This window comes from Neovison vison, chromosome 11, assembly GCF_020171115.1.
Source record: "Neovison vison isolate M4711 chromosome 11, ASM_NN_V1, whole genome shotgun sequence".
In the NCBI taxonomy this organism is placed as follows: domain Eukaryota; kingdom Metazoa; phylum Chordata; class Mammalia; order Carnivora; family Mustelidae; genus Neogale; species Neogale vison.
Window position 1 is genome coordinate 197,348,139 of NC_058101.1, and position 5,540 is coordinate 197,353,678.

Here is a 5,540-nt window from a genome sequence, read left to right on the forward strand (position 1 = left end):
CAGAGTTCATTTCTAGACACTACTGTGCAGTTCCCTTTTCTTCTGTTTCTATCCATTGTTCTTCTTTTCTCCCAAAACAGCGGTTAGTTGGGAGAACAATTCAGTGTATAAATGGAACTGCAATATTGGTTAGTCTTGGTTTAGAATGTCCATGTTAATCATAAGCATGTTTAGAGATAGGAATACACATATTTTTAACCTATGTCTGTTAATTTCATGACTGGATTAAAGTAGCAGTCTTTTAATCCCTGTTTATTAATGACATGTGTTTTTTATTTACACACAATGTTTCCATGTTAGCCACGCCAAGGTAAGGGGGCCAGAAAATACTTTTATGATTTGGGATTTATGGTTTACTTACCAAAAAAGGATAGGCTTTTAGAAGGGGAGAAGAGCTTGTGTCGTAGGTAAGTAATGGCCACAAAACCTGCCATTCCTCCCTCGAAGAGATGCTATCTAAGGCCACTCACGTACTCTTTACTTGGCCACATGACTTGCTTTGGTCAATGTCACATCAACAAATGTGAAGCAAACCGAGGTGTAGTAAGTGCTTGCGCACTGGATTTGTCCTGAGACCAAGACTGTCCTCAGACTGTCGTGCTAGAACTCCAGTCTCACAGAAGATAAAAGGACATGTGGACGAGAACCAAGTTACCTCAGCTAACAGCCAACACCAACTACTGATACATGGAATTCAGACATTCTGGACCATATAGACATCTGAATTCAATGCCTAAGTAAGCCCGAGTGAGTTCAGGTAAAAAACCTCCCCAGTCAACCCACAGAACTGAATTTTTTTTTTTTTTTCTAAAGATTATTTATTTATTTATTTGACAGGTAGAGATCACAAGTAGGCAGAGAGAGAGAGGAGGAAGCAGGCTCCCCACTGAGCAGAGAGCCCGATGTGGGGCTCGATCCCAGGACCCTGAGATCATGACCTGAGCTAAAGGCAGAGGCTTAACCCACTGAGCCACCCAGGCGCCCAAAAATGAACTATTTTTAAGCCAAGAAGTTTTGGTCTGGTTTTTCATACAGAAGTCAGTAACTGTGAGGCACCTGGGTTAAGCCTCTGCCTTCGGTTCAGGTCATGATCTCAGGGCCCTGTCTCTCTCTGCCTGCCCCTCTGCCTACTTGTGATCTCTGTCAAATAAATAAATAAAATCTTAAAAAAAAAAAGAAATCGATAACTGAGGTAGTCTCCCTTTTCATTAGTATCATCTTCACTAATAAAATAATTTATCTATGTAGAAAGCACATATATTCATTTTTTAAGGTGAAATAACAACACATACTAAAGCATTCGAGGGAAAAATTCCTATTTACCTCTGGCAATGCCTTTTTAGTACTTGTGCTTATCGGATCAATAAATATTCTCTTGAATTCTTGCAGAAAATTTTGCAACACAAACTCAATGGCAAATGATATATTCCCAGAAAGGAAAAGGAGGTTCATCCTAAAAGATTGAGAGGATACAGTATCATGACACTGTTAGATTTCACATTGGACTTCAAACATGTCAGACCTAAGAAAGATTACTCTCAATTACACGTGATCCACATGAAAATTATAAATTATAAGCCAAGAAACAAACCTAATTCTAAAGGTATCAATATAAACTTCATACCAGACATGCCTAGGAACAGGATATAATTTCACTGGATGGAAGAGCTGGAATAATTTTTAATGAAACGGCTTTTTTCAATGCAAAATGACAGAGGACTCCAGACTGCTAGATCCTGAGTATTTGGTTTATTTTAATCTGCTTCGCATACCGATAAAAATCCTCCACATTCTGACAACCTAAGTGAGAAACTGACTTTATTCTATGAAATGTATTAACTTTTAATAAAGCACAATGATTACTTAATGAAGAAATAAATACGGGGGCACCTGGGTGGTTCAGCGTCTGCCTTCGGCTTGGATCATGACCCCAGGGCCCTGGGATCAAGCCCTGCATTGGGCTCTCTGCTCAGCAGGAAGCTGCTTCTCCCTCTCCCACTCCCCCTGCTTGTGTTCCCTCTCTCGCTGTCTCTCTCTGTGTCAAATAAATAAAATCTTTAAAAAAAAATTAACACAATGCAATCAGATAGGATTTATAGCTCTAGTATCTTATCAGTAACTGACAGAATAACCACGTGGATGTTCACACTTAGTGACACGGACATCCAGAAAACTTTTGATTTGGTAAAAATACTGATATAACCATGGGAAGGAAGCCATACATGAAAGTCATGGAGACACAATGGAAAACCAGTCTGACGCTTCCTGGACCGAAGAAACCACAATGACAACAAAGGAAAAAGAAGAATTCAATATACGTTATGCTCTCATGTTGTCTGAACAGTTCAAAAATGTTAACAGCTGGGGCGAGGGTCAGAAGACAGCTGGGGGCTGGACTACTGAAGCAGGAGTGCTGAATGACAAAAGGAAAAGGAAATGGAGACGAGAAAGGCATCTGGCATTCTGGTTTTGGACTATCATATTCCTCATCCCTATCCTTTGGGATGAGAAATATGTCACCATTTTGGAAATGCTTTTAATTCCTGGTGGGGAAGGACTGTCGTCCTTCTTTTATATAACTGTACATCAAAAACCCCTTTGCACAAAGGGGCTGTTAACTATTTTTGGTAAATTTCCAAGTTCCAAAGAAAAATATTTGTTGTTTAAAAAAAAAAAAGAAAAGAAAGACAGAAAAATATTTGTTTTTTAAAATAGTGGGTTTAAGAACTCTATTGTTTATTTCTTCACAATGCACCACAACGTTAATTTCTTTCCTTCCTTCCTTTTCTTTTTCTCTTTCTTCCTTCCTTCCTTCCTTCCTTTCTTAAACTCCATGCCCAATGTGGGGCTTGAACTCACACCAAAGGGTCAAGAATCATAGGCTCTACCCACTCAGCCAGCCAGGTGCCCCCCTTCCCCACCTGTCCACGGTCATTTCTTAATACTGCATTCAATCATGGTCAATATTGATTCTACAACTAAAGGTGGTCAGGCTAGAAGAAAGGCTGGCTTAGTCCTTTTACAGGAACTATAGTGGGAGAAGAGGCAGAGAGAAGGAGGTAGAGCGATGACACAGACAGCCAACCTCAGTAGCCCTGGTTTCCCTAGGTTTATGCCTAGATATGCCTATCTCAGATACCTGATGGCCTGAACCTCAGGAACAGCTGCAATAGATGGCCCATGCTTCATGATTCCTGGTCTCTAGGGAAAACTTCCTTCCTCTTTTGTCTATCACAAGTCAACCCTTGTTCCCTCTGTCCTGAGAACAGATTTATCAGTATTTTGTGCTTTCTGGCATGTATGTTCCAGTTTGGATATTTAGTTGTGTTCTGGTATTTGACAATAGTTTCTTTTTCTTTCTTTTTTTTATTTTATTTGAGAGAAAGTGAAAGTGAGAGAGATCACGGAGGAAGAGGGAGAGGCAGACTCTAAGCTGAGCGGAGAGCCAGATGTGGGGCTCGATCCCAGGACCCCAGGATCACAACCTGAGCCGATGGCAGACACTCTACCAACTGAGCCACCCCGGTGCCCCTGGCAATATTTTCTTAACATAATCCCTTATGGCCTCTTGGAATACATTTATACTATTTCTCCCACTGCTGGAATATTCGTAATAAAGTATGTGATTAAAACTCACTTATAGTAATATTGCTACTTAAGAGTACATTCCAAATTAGTACATTCACCTTTTCCACTTTGGTCATTTTGCCTCTCAATGCTTGAACAGAAGTAACTCATGATTTCCCAAAAATCTCCTGTAAGGGATAAGAAAACATACAATGACCTATTGTTCTTTTCCAGTTCCCCCTTTCTACCATCCCCACAGGATCCCCATCCAAACAGCCTCTCTGCCACACTAGTCACCCCTAAAACCTGGCTTGTAACTTTCCATAGCGACACTAATTAATGATTCAGAAAATCACTCAATTCACACTTCAGTTTACCCCAAGAAGTCCAAACTCCCTCGAGAACTTGGACCAGATTGTAAGCCACTTTACTGTCTCCCCAGAATCGAAACCACTTAATCATTTTATTTCTTATTGTTCAGCGAGGATCACATCCTGTCCCTGACCCAGTACCACCACCTATTTCTCTTACCTGGAAGGCCTCACCTGCTTTTCTCAAATTCTTCCTCTTCGAGGCCCAGATCAAAGTCCGCCACCTCTGCGACAATTCTGTGAAAAGAAATTACAGAATTCAGTCAGAAGACACGGCCTCTAGCCAACCCTTTTACTATAATGAAGTCTCAACTAGACTGATTAGTACAATCTACAGGAAAACAGAAAACCGCTGCTGCTGCCTTCACTGACGTATGATTTTGGTAAGAGAGCTTAGCACTGGAAGGGGTGTGGGCATCCCAGCGGGGTGACAGGGCTTGTGCGACCACACTCCCTATGAAGAACTGCGCCCTAAACCACTGGTAGGGTTTGGAGAGGGTCCTGGTCTCCAGTTTTACTGCAGCAGAAAAAGCGCCTGCCAAACACTGGTCCTCTCTCAATTTGGGAGGGATGAAGAAAGGCCCAGGTGTTCTCGAGATGCAAATCGAACTCAGGTAATTCTGCTTTCGTTAGGCGCAAATGAGTTAACTCTCTTAAACCCGTGTGGGGATTGGGATTCCGACCTCCAGGAGTTGTTGGAAGGAGAAAATAAGAAAATGTACTGCGAAAAATGTACTGAGCACTTCACAAGGGGCTGCCTTACATCTATAAGGCGTCTATACACACACACACACACACACACACACACATGACGACGTCTATTTATGGGCAGACTACACCCCTGACCTTCACCCGGATAGGCAGAAATGCTAGGGGCAGGCTAGCTGCTAACGTGGGGTCCCCGACTTCGAAGGATGTCCTGAACCTCTGGAAGTTTGATGCAGAATTTGGTGCTCGATTGTATTGATAACACTCTGCGAAAACGACGCATTGTTTGCATCAGGGTCTGAACACAGTTCGTGAACCGGAACAGGCGGGGAAATACTGAGCGCAGGGAAGGAGGATTAAGGGGCAGGGAACTGGGGGGTGAGCGAAGGAAAGGCCTCGGCACCACAGGGGAGGTACAGATTCCCAGCGCGGGTCGCGACCTGCTCCTACCTCCGGGAGGTCTGAGCGGGCGTCAGGCCCGCCTCTGACTCCCTCCTCTCTGCTCCTTGGGTCTCGCGGAGCGTTCAGGTGTCCCTCCTACTTTCAGAACCCCGCGCCATGAGCGGAAACCCGCCGGTGCTCAGGGGCAGCAGGCGGGACCAGTCTTCAAACCAGGCGCGAGGGCGAGGCCACAGCGCGGGGTGAGCGGGCCGACAGGAAGGGACTCTCAGGCCTATGAAGGAGCGGCATAGGGGCCACGGGGGCGGGAGAGGAGTGCGCCGGGGCCTATGAGGAAGAGGCATATGGCAGGCGGGGGGCGGGGAGAGAGTGCGCCGGGCCTATGAGGGAGCAGCATGGGTGGGTGGGAGCGGGAGAGCGCCTGGGCTGATGGAACAGGTCTCCCCAGCGAGAAGAAGGGAGCGGGCCCGGGGCGGGGCCTAGGGGGCGGGCCTA

At 44.7% G+C, this 5,540-nt stretch overlaps 1 protein-coding gene across 4 annotated transcripts in view; it reads right to left on the reverse strand.

Annotated features, from left to right (window-relative positions):
* The window catches only part of PRIMPOL (primase and DNA directed polymerase), a 69,286-nt gene extending 64,015 nt beyond the window's left edge, over positions 1–5,271 (reverse strand). For all 4 annotated transcript variants that reach the window (XM_044225630.1, XM_044225629.1, XM_044225628.1 and 1 more), the window contains exons 1-4: positions 5,097–5,271; positions 4,099–4,175; positions 3,687–3,755; positions 1,324–1,453 (exon numbers count right to left, since the gene is read on the reverse strand). The gene's annotated coding sequence lies outside the window, so the exon portion shown is untranslated. The remainder of the gene's footprint in view (positions 1–1,323; positions 1,454–3,686; positions 3,756–4,098; positions 4,176–5,096) is intronic.
* Positions 5,272–5,540: the final 269 nt, after the last annotated feature.